Raw genomic sequence first — 15,653 nt, forward strand, 5'->3', positions numbered from 1 at the left:
GTAGTACTAAATTCAGTTCGAGCATAAGGGAGCACAATTCCCATTGACTTCAATGGGAATACCACCCACTCACCCAAGAGTTAGGTCATTTGACTTGATGTAAGCCAATGCAATTCCAGTGGAGTTTCTCTCACTTTTAACAGGTCTGCATTTGGCCCTTTGAGGAAAAAAAATAATTTGATGACTGCAACATTACTATCTATTACAGGACAGGAATAAACAGAACAAAAAACCTCTAGGCACCGTTAAAAGCACCACAAAGAGGTTTCCTAGCTCAGCGACACCCAAAAACACTTACAAACCAAGGAGATCTTGGACCAAATTCAGGCCTGGTGTAAGCAGGCCCACTCTGTTGACATCAGGTCTGAATTGGGGTGTATTTTCCCAACTGCGAGCAGTACAAAGTCAACCCTAGATTACAATTAAAAACGAAAAAAAGCTATTTTGTTTCTGCTTTTTATATCATTACTGGTTAAAGAGAGAGACAGACTCACTCTGCTATTAGATCGTAGCTAATGAACATGTATGTAGAAGAACACAGGACAGCTTGCTCTCTGTATTGGCTCTGGAGCAAAGCAAGATAACACAAAGACTCATAGCCAGCAGATGCACCATGTAAGGAGTCATTTTCATTGCCCTTTTCCAGAACAGAACAGCAAGCACTTTTACCCACTGGGTCTCAGATTTCTCCAAAGCTCAGGATCTCTCTCCTAATGTCTGACAAGATCCCTGACAAAGGCATGGATTTTACAGGAAGCACCCATCTATTTCGCAGACTGAAGTGTTTTAAGAGACCCCAGGAATGCTGCAGAGTCCCTGCATTAGTAAATCAATACGATATAGCTGAGCTGTGACACACAGATTTTGGCTGAAAGTCTCAGACGTCAGACTAGCCAAGGAAATGCCGTACGCTACACTCCATTAATTAGTCAAGTATGCTGAATGGCAAGTTTCAGTTTCTGGCAGGGCCTTGCAAGATATAGTAGTCTTTTGGCCATGCTTGATGTCAGATACTTCCAATCGGAAATTACAAGCCACAGCTCAGCTATTATTGAAGTGACTCATTAATGCATTACAACAGGTTGCATCTGCTCAGTTATGAAGACAGATTTTGAGACAGAAAATTGAAAGCCACTAGCTGGTAGCACTATACTTATCCATTAAGATATTGTGGGTGAGATTCTGATTTCATTGACAACGGGCGCAAATTGTGAAACATTCCAGTTAAGTCCAAAACCCTCGGGAGTTACATTGGTATGACACATGATAATTTGACTCCGTCAAGCAACATGTCTTTCTGGTTACCTCTGATGAAGACGGCTTGCTCAGTTAATCTTGCAACCCCATTGCTCCCCCCAATTATTTAATATGCTTTGGACACACTTCGTAACACAGGCACATGTATTATCCCACTTCAAATATTTGGGGTATTTTTGCTGCAAATTGTGTGCTCAGTGAAAATGGTGTGACTGTAAGCAGCGTTAAGTCCCTGAGATTAACGTGCTTATGTGAGGTGTTTAGTTAAAGAACTATTAGGTCTTGGCCTTCAGCATACTCTGCCTTGGAACCTTCTCCAAAGAATCTGTGGTCCCCACCCACATAGCCTTCTCTAGCTGGTTAAGAAAACATGTGAGCTAGATTTGGAACTTGCTAAACAATGTGCAGTTCCAAAATGTATTCCCACGGTAAAGCCTGCCTAGAGAGAGGCCTAACTCCATTGGTTCTTTCAGCCTCCTTCATCCATAACCCACCCTTGACTAAATTCCCCTTCTAGCTTCCACAGTTCATAGCCTTCACCTTCTGGATATCCAGAATGCTCCACATTATTTTATTTTATTTAAGATGTGCTGTATGAAAAGGGCCTTTTGCCTTAATCCTTTTTTGGGTTTTAAATCTGGCTCCCAAATGAGTATTCACTGTTGTTGGGGTTTTTTCCCTTAAAAATGGCAGGAATCCTGAAACGTAATAAGAATGATGAAATGTCAAGCTCTGCCTGTTGTGCAATATAATTAGAAAGCACCGAGCCAATATGAATGGAAAACCTTGGAAGAAAACCACTGGATGAATATAAACCGTCAGATAGCACCTGCTCTTTGAGATGTGGGAGGAGCTTATCTTTAATAGTTGGGGCTATTCTGCCCTACTGAGGCATCTGAAAAGCTTGGAATAGGAGGCATCTATCCACTGACATCCCTGTTCAAATGAAGTATTAAATGGGAAAAGGAAACATATTCACCTAGTGTTCTTTGACCTGGTAAAGGCCTTTGACCAAGTTCCAAGGGACGTCATCTGACGGGATATGAAGGAGAAAATGGTATCAGAACTTTGTGTGTGCCTTGTTCAAGCCTGTGTGTAGATGCAGCATCAATAGTCAGAACTTCTAGTGGTGAAACAGATGAACTGTCGGTAAAGGGGGGAATGCATCAGAGATCAGCACTGAATCTTTTCTTGTTTTCTCTTATCCTGGATTCCCTCACAAGGAACATATAGAAGATAGCACCCTGGTGCATGTTTGTGGGTGATATTCTGTGCAGTGAGTAGAAAAATAATCTAGAAGAGAATCTTGATAAATGGGGAGATGTGTTGGAGAGACATGGGCTCAAAATAAGCAAAGAGAAAACAAAGTACATGGTATGTAATTTCAGTAATGTGAACACTGAAGAATTATCCTTGAAACTAAACAGGCAGACACTACTGAAAATGCAAAGTTTCAAGTGTCTGGGTTCTGGAATCCAGGAAAATGGAACACGAAATTAGAGTTAGGCTAATAAATGCCTGGCTCCAATGGAGAGAGATAAGTGATGTACTATGTGACAGGAAGATCCCTTTAAGTCTTAAAGGGAAGTCTATAAACAGTGGTCCATCCAGTTTTAATGTATGGTGCTGAGTGTTGGGTATGATCTGTTCCACAGAAATGCAAATGTTGAGGTGGATGAGTGGTGTAGGCAAGAAAGTTCTTGTGAGGAATGTGTATGTTAGAGACATGCTCAAAGTAACACCCATAAGTGGGGAAAAATGAGGGCATGCAGGCTGAGATAGTTAGGTCATATAAAGCATAGTCTTGACAACTATGGGATAAGAGGGGCCAACAAATGAAGACTGAAGGAGAAAGACAGAGAGGCTGATCCAAGTAGTACTAGTGGTGGGACATCACAAAGACAGACGTGTTCGCATGTGGTGTGATACGAAATAAGACACTGAACAGAGCACTTTGGCGGGACAGGACTCATACAGCATCTCCCATTTGATGGAATGGAAGGAGAAGAGTTGGTGCCATTATTCTAAATAAATATAGGCAGGTTATGTTACCAATAAATGTCTTAGGGGTGGGAGCTTGTACGTTAGTTGTGAAGGTCTTTTGCACACTGAGACTTTTCCAAACTAAGACTCTGATCCTGCCAACTCTTGCTGGTAGACTTGTGCTTTGCTTTACGTGCCTGAGAATTCCCATGGAATTTGATGGAACCGCTCAGGGGCTCAAGTGTTTGCACAGTCGGGGCTAAATGGCATAGGCCAAGATTTTCAGAAGCAACTAGTAATTTGTGGATGCCTCAAGATTTTGGGTGACTCAAAACGTGCCACTCCTTGAAGAAGCTTGCTTTTCAGAGGGTGGGCACTCAGCACATTTCTGAAAATTAGGTCCTTTTAAGGATTCTGAAATTGGGCACCAAAAATCACTAATCACTTTTTGAAAATTGGATCAGAATATATTCTCTGTTACACCACTGTAAATCCAGAGTAACTCCATTAAATTAAATAAATTTACACCTGTATGACTGAGCTCAGAATCTTGCCTTTTGGGCTTGGAGGGAGTCTAAAAAATCCCTCACTCAGCTGGGGGAGTGGTGGCTAATTCTGGAAAAAGCAGTAGTGGAGATAAGAAAGCAACAGATCAGCTTCACTCATTAAGCTAAGTGATTTAGTGTGTGCAAAGATTTAGGCTGAGAAAGCTGGAAATAGACCATAAAGCCTAACTATAATTTGTAAGGCTGCGTCTTTGCTTAAATATGATCCATGTCAACATTTTAAACAGAGATTATTCTCAGACAAAGCCCTTTTAAAACAGAGAGATAAGGTTATAAATACATACAGCACCTGCACCAATTACTTCAGGAAAAATATAATTAGAAAAAAGCAATATAAAGTAAAACACAAATGTGTGAAAAACCTGGATTTTTTTTTTAAACCCATAGCTACAAAAGTCTGGCAATTCAGAGTTAGAACAATAAAAGATTAGGGTTGGAAGGGACCTCAGGAGATCATCTAGTCCAACCCCTGCTCAAAGCAGGACGAACCCCAACTAAATCATCCCAGCCAGGGCTTTAGGTTAAAGCTCCACAAACAACCTTACGGCTGATCCCATGCCCCTACTGATGGGGGGATCAGGATAAAAATATATTTTTCACTACCATCAGCACCGTGAATCCAAAGAACTCATAGACCCAGAGCCCAGAATCACAGACATCATGAGACACACACAACTATGATAACTGAGTAAGAGGAATGAATTGGTCAGCGTGCAGTAACCAGTACAAAATCAAATAACTACTTATTTAGACATCACACAAGGACTCAAAGAAATCCATGTAAATGACGTTGCATGGGAACATACCCTCTCCTCAGCAATGAGAAAGGGGACCCATAACAAGGACTTACCATCTGGCAGAGAAGGAGAAACAATCAGCAACTGCTGCTTGCAAAATGGCCACTTGAGGGGTGCAGCTGTCTGGCTCTGCCAAATTTAAAGACGCAGCAAGGCATTCTGGGGGAGGGGGCAAAAATCCTTATCCCTGTACTGGGAAGAGTACACATGGCTCTAAAATTCATCAAGGAAGGTGCTTTGGGTGAGGAGGTTGCTTTGCTGTTGAGCTAGCACCATTATAGCTGTATCTTGGCTATGGCCCACGTCCACAAAGGGACGTAGGCACCCCAATCCCAGATTTAGCCACCGCTGTGATCCATAAAAACCTCTACTTGTCTTCCCCCCAACCTTATAGGTGCCTAAACTCACTTAGATGCCTACATTTCTGCCCCTGGGTGTGCACACTTATTTTATTAGCTTCTGTCTAGCTAACAGTCTGGTGCTCAATACTTGGTATGGACGTGACCTTCAGGCAGGCATACAGCTACATCCCACATCGTGCTGGAGCTGAGCCAGATGAGATGGTGAACGAGGGAGGGTGAATGGGGGATATGAGAGCAACTTCGTATGTTCAAAGGGGATAGTGTGTAGATTGACCTGCTGGGCTCATTACAGATGATCTGGATTCTCCAACCCATTTTAAGTGGGGGCTAGGAACTTTAAGGATTTACACCTGAGGACTTAATGGTTAAATTTATTCATGACTGAACTGAAGAGCCTGGAGTTCTTATGGCATGCAATTGTGCCAGTCAATTAACACATCAGTCACCGCAAGCCTCAATCAATGCAGCTGTTTGAATCACAAGACAGGAACCTTCTCTTTCACCTAGCCTGAGACAACACATTCACTTGAATCTGGTTGGAGGGTTGCAACCTTTCTTCGTTTGCTTTATGACTATTCTTCAAATGTTTTTTCTTGTTTTATTCCAAGGTGAGATGAGCTTAGCTCAAGTGGAAAGACAGATGTTATTTAACCTGGAGATTGAGTAGCCTCTGTGTTTTGTATAGCTAAGTAAACAAATGCATGCAAAAAGCTGACCATAGAGGACCACATTTAGGCTGGAAGATATTGAGCTTTGCCTTTTAGGTATCTTGCTCTCTTAAGAGTGTATAATTTTTCTATTCTTTCTTTTACTAGGTAGGAGAACAATCAGATTATTCTGCTTGCCAATTAATGCAACTCTTGTCTTATCTGTTCTTAAAACATTTATCTTTGGACTTGAATCTCAGAATGTCAAGTGCCTATAGCAACACATGATGAAAAGTAATGATTCTCTCCACTGGTCCCAACTGTAACACAATTAATAGGCCAAAAGAGGGTACCCAGGGTGGTGATCACGAGGAATGTTTAAACGAGGGGAGAGGGAGGAGAAGCATCCCTGCCGTAACTCAATTGGCTTCAGATGTAACCCCATTAATTTACACCAGGGATGAATTTGGAACTTTGTGTTTAGAGTCTGATCACCTAGAGCACCATTGTGTAAATTGAGGTGACAGACAAAAGGTGAGAGAAGAATAGAGACACAGGAAGAGAAGTGACTTGCCTAAACCTATCCAGTAGCTTAGTGGCAGAGCCAGGACTAGAACTCAGCTGTCTTGAGTTGTAGCTCCCTGGCCCAGCCCCTGGCCCGTACACCCATTTGACAGTAATCTATTTAGTATCGATGCTTATTAGTTTTAATTGTCGATTTCTCCACTATGAAAGAGCTGTTCTTTTCACAGCACAGATGGGAGTGAGAGCTAGAGGCCCAGCATCACAGAACAGGGAGAACTGTTCATTTGCATATCGATGAAACTCTTCCTAAAAGGTGTTAATCACATATTAATCTTCAGTGAAGCAAACGGGGTTATTTGGAAATTAAGCATGTTTTCCAGCAGTTCTCCTGGTTGAAAAAACACACTAGGGAAGGAAAATGCATTACATAGGATACAGTTTAAATGAAAAGCCTCTGGGCACCTTGAAATGAAAGGATGACTTTGAATCCAAAACGCTATACTCTAGCAACGTCCTAAGGAACTAATCTAGCAGTGCCACATTCCAGGTCCAAGATGAAATAGGTGATGACAGCTGGCCTGGACAAAACAGGCTCCTTGATCTCAGGAAACAACCCTGTGAGGAGGAAGAATAATTCAGTGGCTAGGCTGCTAGCTTAGGACTCCTAAAATGTAGGCTCAATTCCCCTCTCTGCCACAGGCCTTATATATGACCTTGGGCAAATCACCTAAGGGTAGAGCCAAAAAAGCCTTGTTGACACAGTGGTATGTAGAATTAGCTACGCACTGCAGTGAAAGGCAGATTGCATCCTTGCTACCTGTGGTGTGAAAGGCGCTGGCAGAGGGGAAAGGTTCTGGCAGCTGCCCACTGATGGGGCCTTTCACTCAGGCAAGGAAAGGATCTGGCAGCTGGACATCGCATCCCAAAAATAGCAGTGTAGATATAGGAGGGACTGCTTGGGTGTGTAGAGAACTATGTAGGATCCATACCTGGGGGTTCAGGTGTGTAGGGCACCTGGCTTAAGCCATGCCTCGCCGTGTATACTGCTATTTATACCTGTGCTAGGTCGGCATGCAGTATCTGTACTCTACATACTGCCCTCAGTGTAGCCCTACCCCAAGGGACCGTGACGGTGCAACAGTCCTTGTTGAACCCTCTCTTGGAGTTAGGCCAATAAGCCAGATCAGCCCTTTCTCATCACTTTATTATAAACGGCAGCTTAGCTTTGGTAATTTGTTTTCTGGACTGCATTTCTGTTTAATAACAGGTATGAAAAGACACAGAATCACCTTTCTTCCAATAGGCAGTGTGGGTCCAGCACCCCTGAGGGCCTGGGTGGGTATGAGTCAGTCAACCGGAAAGCCTGACCAGCTCCCCGTAACTAGTCTTTGGTTCTCACAACACTGAACGTCACTGTCATTGCGGGGTTACTGCCGCAATCGGAACCTGGTCCATAGGCTCTACTTGGAGAAGGCACAGTTGGGCCCTTTCAACTAGACCTTCTGTGCGTTAAGGTAAGTGGGGAAGTAATATCTGTCTGTCCGTCTATGGTATTGTAAGGGGACTGTTGGCCTCTTACTGAAACGTAGTGGGGGTTTTTGGTTGGCATCTCCCAGTAGGAAAGGACAGGGGAAGGGTCGATGAGACTGACAGCCCCCAGGGCCAGTGGGGCTCCAGGTCAGCCTGGTTGACAAGGCGGACACCAGGGGTGTAGCCAGAAGTGATTGTTTTCGGCAGGACCTGTGGTTGACATGGGTTCGACTGGCCAAAAAACAAGACAAAGTGCGGCCCCCGTCTAAGCCGCTGCCGACACTCACCTTGGCAATGAGGGTTCAGCCAGGAGGCCGGGGGGTCCCGTCCTCCGTGTGAGCTGGAGCTGCCTGGGCAGAGAGTGGGGCCAAGCTAAGGACAAAGCCACACCCAGAGCCACAGCAGCAAGCGGCAGAGGGGCCGGAGGAGCAGCGCAGGGAGCTGAGCTGGAGGCAGAACAGCGGCCATGCTGAGGAAGAGTGGAACTGGGAGCTGGGGCTGGAGCCGAGTGCGGTGAGCAGCTGGGGAGAGCAAAGGGGTCTTGGGCACAGGACCCGGCGTGGAGAGACACCACCAGCCAAGAGGCCTTGCAGGCCAGACTGGGAGGGGAATTGTGACCCTAACAGGGGGGCCAAAATGTGGGAGAAGAGTCCTGCCACCTAGAGCCTGGGGGCATGTGGCCACTGCCAGAGTAAGTGTCCAACCCGCAGCCACCCTGCAGCACAGCCAGGGCCTAGGCAGGAGACCTGGGACATGTGAGAAACAGACTGTGAACCTCCCTTGCACCCCAGAGACGCTGTGTGGTGTCCCAGTGCCCAGGGGCCGGTGCTGGGTGTTTTCCTTTAGCCTCTCCCATTTTTTCCTTATATTTTTTAATTGGTGGCTGTTTAATAAATTGTATTTGCTTTGAACCATATGCAATGATCAGTGGGTCAGGGAAGCGTCCAGTGTGGAGAGAGTACCCCAGAGTGGGGACACCATAGCGTAAGTGACCACGACAAGATGTGGGGGGGGGGTCAAGCCCCCAGGAATCCCGGGCCCAGCCTTGTCAGGGTTATGAGGACCCTGTCACACAGGAGAGTGGAAGGGGAGTCCTTGGGGTCAGGCAGGCCTCTGTGTAAAGGGCGTGAGCACGAAAACTCAGATCTTTTGGCTAACCAATTCTTCTGGGGTAGTGTATGAGCCAGGAAAGTTCCCCACAATAGCGGGACCATTCACCCGCTTACCGTACGTATAAGAAATCCCGTGGTGTGCTGTGACATTTTTAGTAAGGCATGCAATTCTACACTTGGTACATGTGAGGCGGACGCCATTTTGTAGAACAAAATGGTGTCCTCCATGCGGTGTGACCTTGCACGTACGGTGAGTGTGAGACCAGGCTCTGCAGAGGATGCCATTTTGTTCCACAAAACGGTGTCCTCCATGTGGGATCAGGGGCTGCTCGGACTCGTCCCCCAGGTACAGCCGGTCAAGAAGGGCCGGCTAACATATGCGTTGCATGCATAGACGGCAGTCACTGAAGAAACCCGTCTCTTTGGCATTGAAACACCAATACAGGTTGTGGGCTGAGGGAGAATAAGGTTTGTACTCCCCCTAGGCCAAATTCATCACTGGTGTAACTCTGCTTCAAGGGGGCTTACACTGGGGACAATTTTTCTCTAGAGGGGCATGGACCATGAATGGCAACAAGTGATCAAAATTGTCTGAAGGTACTGGGACGTGTCATGCTCATTTTAAGGTCATTCTTTGATCTGTCCTTGTGGTTATTATTGGTATTGCTGCAGCACCTATGAGCCCCAGTCATGGATCAGGGCCCTATTGTGCTAGGTGCTGTACAAACACAGCACAAAAGGATAGATTATAATCTCTTTTGGGCAGGAAAGCAATATAAGGCAAGACACAGCAGCTGGCTAGAGACAGACAGGCAAGCTAGGTTCCCACTCCCTGGAAAAGGAAGGCGATGTGGAATCTGGAGTGATTTCATACTGACAAAGCCCTCTACCTTCTACGGCTTTGTTGCATTCCTTGAAAGCTGTAACCATAAATCAAGGAAGCTGCTGCTTAATCCATCATTCCATTTTCATGGCATCATGCCTAGACTTGCATAGAGTTTAAGTGGTGGGTTTTGTGATAACTGTTAAGTCTCTGAAGGTTTAATATAGAAGCCAATCCTGACAAGTGACAGGGCTAAACTCTGATTTGTGTCTCGGGTGAGATTTAGCCAGCTGGAGCCATTTTCCTGAGTCTATTTAGTAGTATCTTGGCAAGGCTTTTTTCCGGCTACTGATAGAATGGAGATACAAAACGATGACTTCCACAGTCTGATCTGTCACCTTTGCGCTTGTATATAGTGACAATTAGTGTGTCTTTGAAATCCTGGGGAAGTTCTTCTTTCTCCCAACCCATGTTGTATCGAGTAAGTAGTTGGGACTTCGATTCTTGTCCTCCATGCCTATATGCCTATAAACATTTGAAGGAATCCCGTCTTGTACTGGTGCCTTACCACCCCGCGTGCTCGACAGCCTTCTCCAGTGCATCCATACCAATTGGTCGGTTGAGTCATATTGGGTTGGTAGTTGGTTCAGAGTTTCTGTTACATCAGGATCCACATTTCCTGCTTGGTTCAGAAGGGTGGCAAAATGCTCTTTCCATCTGTTGGTGATGTCTTGCTTATCCATCAGTAGTTGGTTTCCATCAGCGCACTTTACTGGTGTTACTTCTTGGTCCATACACTTCTTTGAGAGCATTGTAAAGCCCCTTGGAGTAATTTTTACCAGCCAGTGCTTCTATTTTTTCAGCTTTGTTACTCCACCATTTGTCCTTCATGTCTCTTATTTTTCTTTGCACTTCTGCTTTGATTGTCTTTAGCTTGGTTTGGGAAGTAGATGTCTGCTTGGAAAGGCGCTCATTGTGGAGCTTTTGTTTCTCTTCTAGAAGTAGGAAGATGTCTCTGTCATTTTCATTGAACCAGTCAGGATTCTTCCATGTGGCTTAGGCCAGGCTGGATTTCGAAGCAGCAACCACTGGTTCTTTCAAGTTCTTCTATGCCAATTCAATTGTTGATGCAGTTGTTGTGGCCTCTTTAATAAGTGCTTGTGTTATGGTAACATCCCGTTGGGCTTGTATTTCAGGGGATTTGAGTTTTCAGCTTTTCTGGCAAAGTAGGTGCCTGCTTCCTTCTCAGGAACTTGATTTGAAAGTTGCAGGACGATTAGACAAGGAAATGATCTGTAGAGCACGCTGGACAGCTCTGGCGTTCCAGGGGTCTTTCAAGTCTTTTTGCCATGTTATAATGTAGTCTAGAAGACGGTAGTGCTTTGATCTCGGGTGCATCCATGCATAGTACTGCTTCTCTGGTTGGTAGAAATGAGTATTGCTAATAGACAGTTGATGCTGTGCACGGAAATTTAACTTCCCTTAATAAACTCTAGTGCAAGCCAGAATCCCAGCTATGCAATGGAGCGGTTTGCTGTTCCAGCCATGCTGATTATGGCCCAGCAGCCTGGGCAATGGGCCTAGTGCTGCAACCTGTGGGAAACCAGGGTCAGGAGCACAGGGGGGCAGGTGGACAATGCCCCCTCGCTTTAGCAACATGGATGATGCTTGGGGATGGGGACCAGCGTGAAGCCTCCCAAACTGCAGGGGGATGGGGAGGAATTTGCGACCACGAGAGAACACAGGACTGCTCCCTGCTTCCTTTAACGCTACTGTAGGAGTCGCCCTAGGCTTGCAGATTCTGAGGTCACTGCCAATCCCTGCCACCCAAACCACCAGCATGTTAGCGAAACCGTGGTTGAGGGTCCCATAAATAGCCATGGGTGGTGGATCACACGCTCTATTGTTTGAGGTACGAGCACTTGTAAGGAAAACTTGCACCATCTCCCCTAGGTGACCCACCATGATATTAGTCTCCTGTGGGTAACAGAGGCGAAAAGGGAGCAGATGCTGCAAGCAACTGAGTACAGACCTGGTCCTTATACTGCTATGCTGTGTATCGCAATGATGGCAGCAGAGTTAATACTGGAGTGGCGTGGGAAATAGTCCTACCAGAATGGAAGAAATAAGGCAGCCCTCCCCAGAAACGTTCTGCAAAGGATTGCAGAGTATCTCCAGGAAAGTTTCCTGGGGATCTCCATGGAGGATTCCCAGGCTGTCCCTATACACACAGACAGTCTTTTCCAGGGGGTACCCTCTGCATAGCTGAAGCGGCCACTGGGAAGCAGATCCCCACTGCACCTCACTTTTTCTTCATATTACACATAAAGCACAAGAGCATGTAACCCCGACAGCTTGACTGGAATTGCATATTCACCAGAGGTGTCTTCCCCGACATCATGCTCGGCCACCTGGCTCTCTGGGAGAATGGATCCCCTGCACGCCTGCCTCCCCTTCTCCTCCTCCTCCTCTTCCTCATCGTAGTTGCCTGAGGTGGCCCGTGAATCAGACTCCTGGGAGGTATCTACGCTGTGTTGGGGGTAGTGGTGGGGCTGCCGCTGAGAATCGCAGGCAGCTCACTGTAGCAGCGACATGTCTGTGGTGCAGAACCAGAATGACTGTTCGACTCCCTGGTCGTCTGGTACGTCTGCCTGCCGAAGTTCTTTGATTTTCACGCGGCCCAGCTGCATGTCCCTGGTGTAGCCCTTCTGCCCCAGGCCTTGTGGGATCTTTTCATAGATGTCTACGTTTCTTTGGCTGGATCGGAGCTGTAGCCGCACAGACTCTTCTCCCCATAAACTGATAAGATCCACCATCTCCTGTGTACTCCAGGCTGGAGCGTGTTTGGGTCATTGAGTCACCATGATGAACTGGGCTGGTGAGCTCTCCATGCTGATCAAACAGGAAAGGGGAATTCAAAAGTTCTCAGGGCTTTAACAGGGGAGGGGCTGTTTCCTGTGTACCTGGCTGCTGGGCAATGGAGTCGAAAACGATCTCCAGAGCGGTCACCGCAGAGCATTGTGGGACATCTCCCGGAAGCCAATTCAGTCAACTTACACAATGCCACATTTACACTGTCTCTCTGTCGACCCATCAACACTGATTTAAGCGCTCCGCCTCTTGTGGAGGTGACGTAATTAAGTCAATGTTACAGGCGAATGAGGTCAGCGAAAGGGATCTGGTAGTATAGACACAGACATTATTAGGTCAACATAAGGCGACTTCTGTCGACCTAAGTGTGTAGTGCAGAGCAGGCCTCAGCGGTGGGCAAATCAATTTCTCTGTCTGAGGGCATATTGTCATTGCTTTTTATTGTTTGCCTTACTGTAGACCCACAGCCTCAAAGGTATTTAGCATCCACTGATTGCAAGAGAAGCTAGAAGCTCAAATATTTCTGCGGAGCTATGCTGTAACCTTTAGGATTCCCAGTCGTGAACCAGGACCCCACGGTACAAATCACACAATAAAAGACAGTCCCTGCCCCAAAGAGCTTCCAGTGCAACTATGACACAAGAGGTAACAGCTCTTTAAAGGAGCCACAATTTCACTTAGATTGGGGAGGGAATGGGAGCCACCAGTGCTGCCTGAACAATGGGAAGTGATAGCCAGACGGGGGCATGGCCAGGGCAACACCTGAGTGACATTCTGCTTTATCACCTCCCCTCAGCGACGCCAAGTGGTCGCCCTCTGAGGAAGGCTCAGCACAAAGGAAAATGCCAGTGGTGTCTTGCAGCACTTCCTCTGTCTGTCTCCGCAAAAGGTGCAGGGCTCTTAGCTAGTCCGGGGAGCTGGCGCCGACCTTGCCAGCTTTCCCAAATGCCCTCCCGAGCACATTGGGATCCCTCAGGGTGAGGGCCACTCTCTGAACCTGCACCACACACAAGGGAGGGTGGGGCAGCAGACTGGCATTTGGAGAAACAGAACTAGAGTCTCGGAAACTCTCGCCCTCCAATGCTGGGCTGAGAAGTGCCGTGTATAGGCTTAGGCAGAGCGCTCCCTACAGCCATTGTTCCCAGAGCAGTCCACGAGATTTGCCGAGGGAGCCCATATTGCATGGCCTGAGAAATACCAGTGCCAGGGCCATATTAGAGCGAGGCTCAGCCAGCCACGGTTCGCTCTACCTTTCATCCTTGAGGAGCCCCAGGGGTTCAAGGTGCTTGAAAAAGAAGGGGGAGCAAGTGATCTTCCAAAGAGACAGCCTGTCCTTTTCCTCGTTATCTTCCCTTTTCGACTTGAGGCGGGGAGAATTCACACTTTGTCTGTCCTGCTGAAAAAAGGGGCTCTCCAGACCTGGAACATGTGTAACCCAATGGTGGGTTTAGTTTATGGGCCTCCTTGTTTGGCTGATTCTGCTCTTTATATGAGTCTGCCCCACCTAAAGAGCTTACGCTTTTAACACCTGAGGGCCCTGGTTCAATCCCCCCTATCGGCCAAGGTGCTGGTTGTTACACATGCAACAGCTGAATGTATGCGGGTCACAGCGACGTCTCGAGGTGCATCTTTGGCCTTCACAGAGCCCAAAGCATGTGATTATCTTGTGGATGCGCCTGTAGCAATTACACATCCAAGGCTGACTAGTTCGAAGGAACCCGTGGGATCCTCTGCTGCTGTTGTGCAAAGACAGCGGAGTCCAACAGAAGGGAACGCTCTTTCCTTGTTGTTCTGCCAGCAGCTGGAAAGCTGACGCCAAAGGAAGTAAATGAGCATCCATTCCTGGCCAACATGTGGAATGTCTTGGGAAACAAGGCTTTGACAGCTGGCATTTCTGAGCTAGTGGCTGGCATTTTAAAGAAAAGCCAAGAGCTCTTTGGGGAGCACAGTGTCCGAGACTGCAAAGGTTTTTGTAGCCTGCTTTAGAACAGGCTTAATGCTGGAAAAAAAATGTTACTGTGTGAACTTGAAACCATGGGCAAATTCTTCCCTTGGGGGTGGGGGGTAGAATGGGTGTAACTGAGAACCAAATCTGCCCCCTTGCATTTAAATGTTACACATTAATATTATTTTTTTCAGGTGATGACTCCAGCAGCAGCAGCTGAAAGCATAAGTGAGGCACACAATGCCTGCATAACCAAGTTGTCCTTGCTAACTAACAAGGGACATGATAAAAGTGTAGAGAACACTGAATGATCTGGAGATGCTTTTATTTTCCTTGTCTCATGACACAAGAACAAGAGGACCTGTAATTAAACTGCAAGACAGCAAATGCAAAACTGATACCAAGGAATACCAGTTCACTGCCTTTTTTGGTCTGAGTTAACAGGAAATACATCCACCATTGAATACAATAATTCCAGCCTACATGCACTGCCATGGGCCCTTGTTTTTATTGGAGGCAGAATTACTATGATTGCCGGGTAGCTAGATGGCATTAGACAATGCCAAGTGACTACCGGGCCCCACAGGGTTTAAAGCCTAAGGGCTGAACTTGCCCCACTGATAGCGGCGGGAGTTTTGATTCAGTGGGAGTAGTATCAGGACCCATGGCTTGCTCCTTCTAAGTACTGAGCATCCTTTGTTTCCTTTTGAAAGCAGTGGGAGTTGAGGGCATTCACGGCCAGCCCTGCCTACCCTCCAGCTTTGGGCTGGAGTCTATCTTTTGGTTAGTTTCACACAGGAAGGCTAAGGGGGAACTGGGAAAAAAACCCAGCCTCCACAAGATACGAGTAACTTCCATCAAACTTCCTTTGGCAGAATGGGAGTTGCTCATCTCCCATGGTGGAAGAATCTGTCTTGAGGAATCTGGGCTCCCAGTCCTCTGCTTTCGCGCCACCGTCTTGGGGTGATCAGCACAGAAATTCTCATCTGCATCATTCTCCACATCAGCAACATGTGCCATTTCTCCCTTGTTCCAGTAACTGGTCTGCCAGCTTCGCATCCTAGAAACCGTGTGCTGGATTTGATTGCTGTGGGGCATTTCAAGCCAGGCAAGAAACAGCATTGCAAGAATTACTCATTCTGTAGCACAGGCCAAATGCATGGACCCCCCGGCTCGGGTTGCAAAGCTCAGGTCCCATAACCCCTTGTAGGTTAATTCTTATTATGTTTCATCTG

The 15,653-nt window shown here is 46.7% G+C and overlaps 1 long non-coding RNA gene across 1 annotated transcript; it reads left to right on the top strand.

Annotated features, from left to right (window-relative positions):
• The first annotated feature begins 7,455 nt into the window (after nucleotides 1-7,455).
• Nucleotides 7,456-15,280, top strand: LOC137143687 (uncharacterized). The gene is made up of 2 exons (XR_010917235.1): nucleotides 7,456-7,651; nucleotides 14,613-15,280. It is a non-coding gene; the product is annotated as an uncharacterized lncRNA (long non-coding RNA).
• The last annotated feature ends 373 nt before the right edge of the window (nucleotides 15,281-15,653 follow it).

Source organism: Emydura macquarii, unplaced genomic scaffold (genome assembly GCF_026122565.2).
Source record: "Emydura macquarii macquarii isolate MOO-44397 ecotype Brisbane River unplaced genomic scaffold, CSIRO-AGI_Emac_v2 contig_3345, whole genome shotgun sequence".
NCBI classification, from domain to species: Eukaryota; Metazoa; Chordata; order Testudines; family Chelidae; genus Emydura; species Emydura macquarii.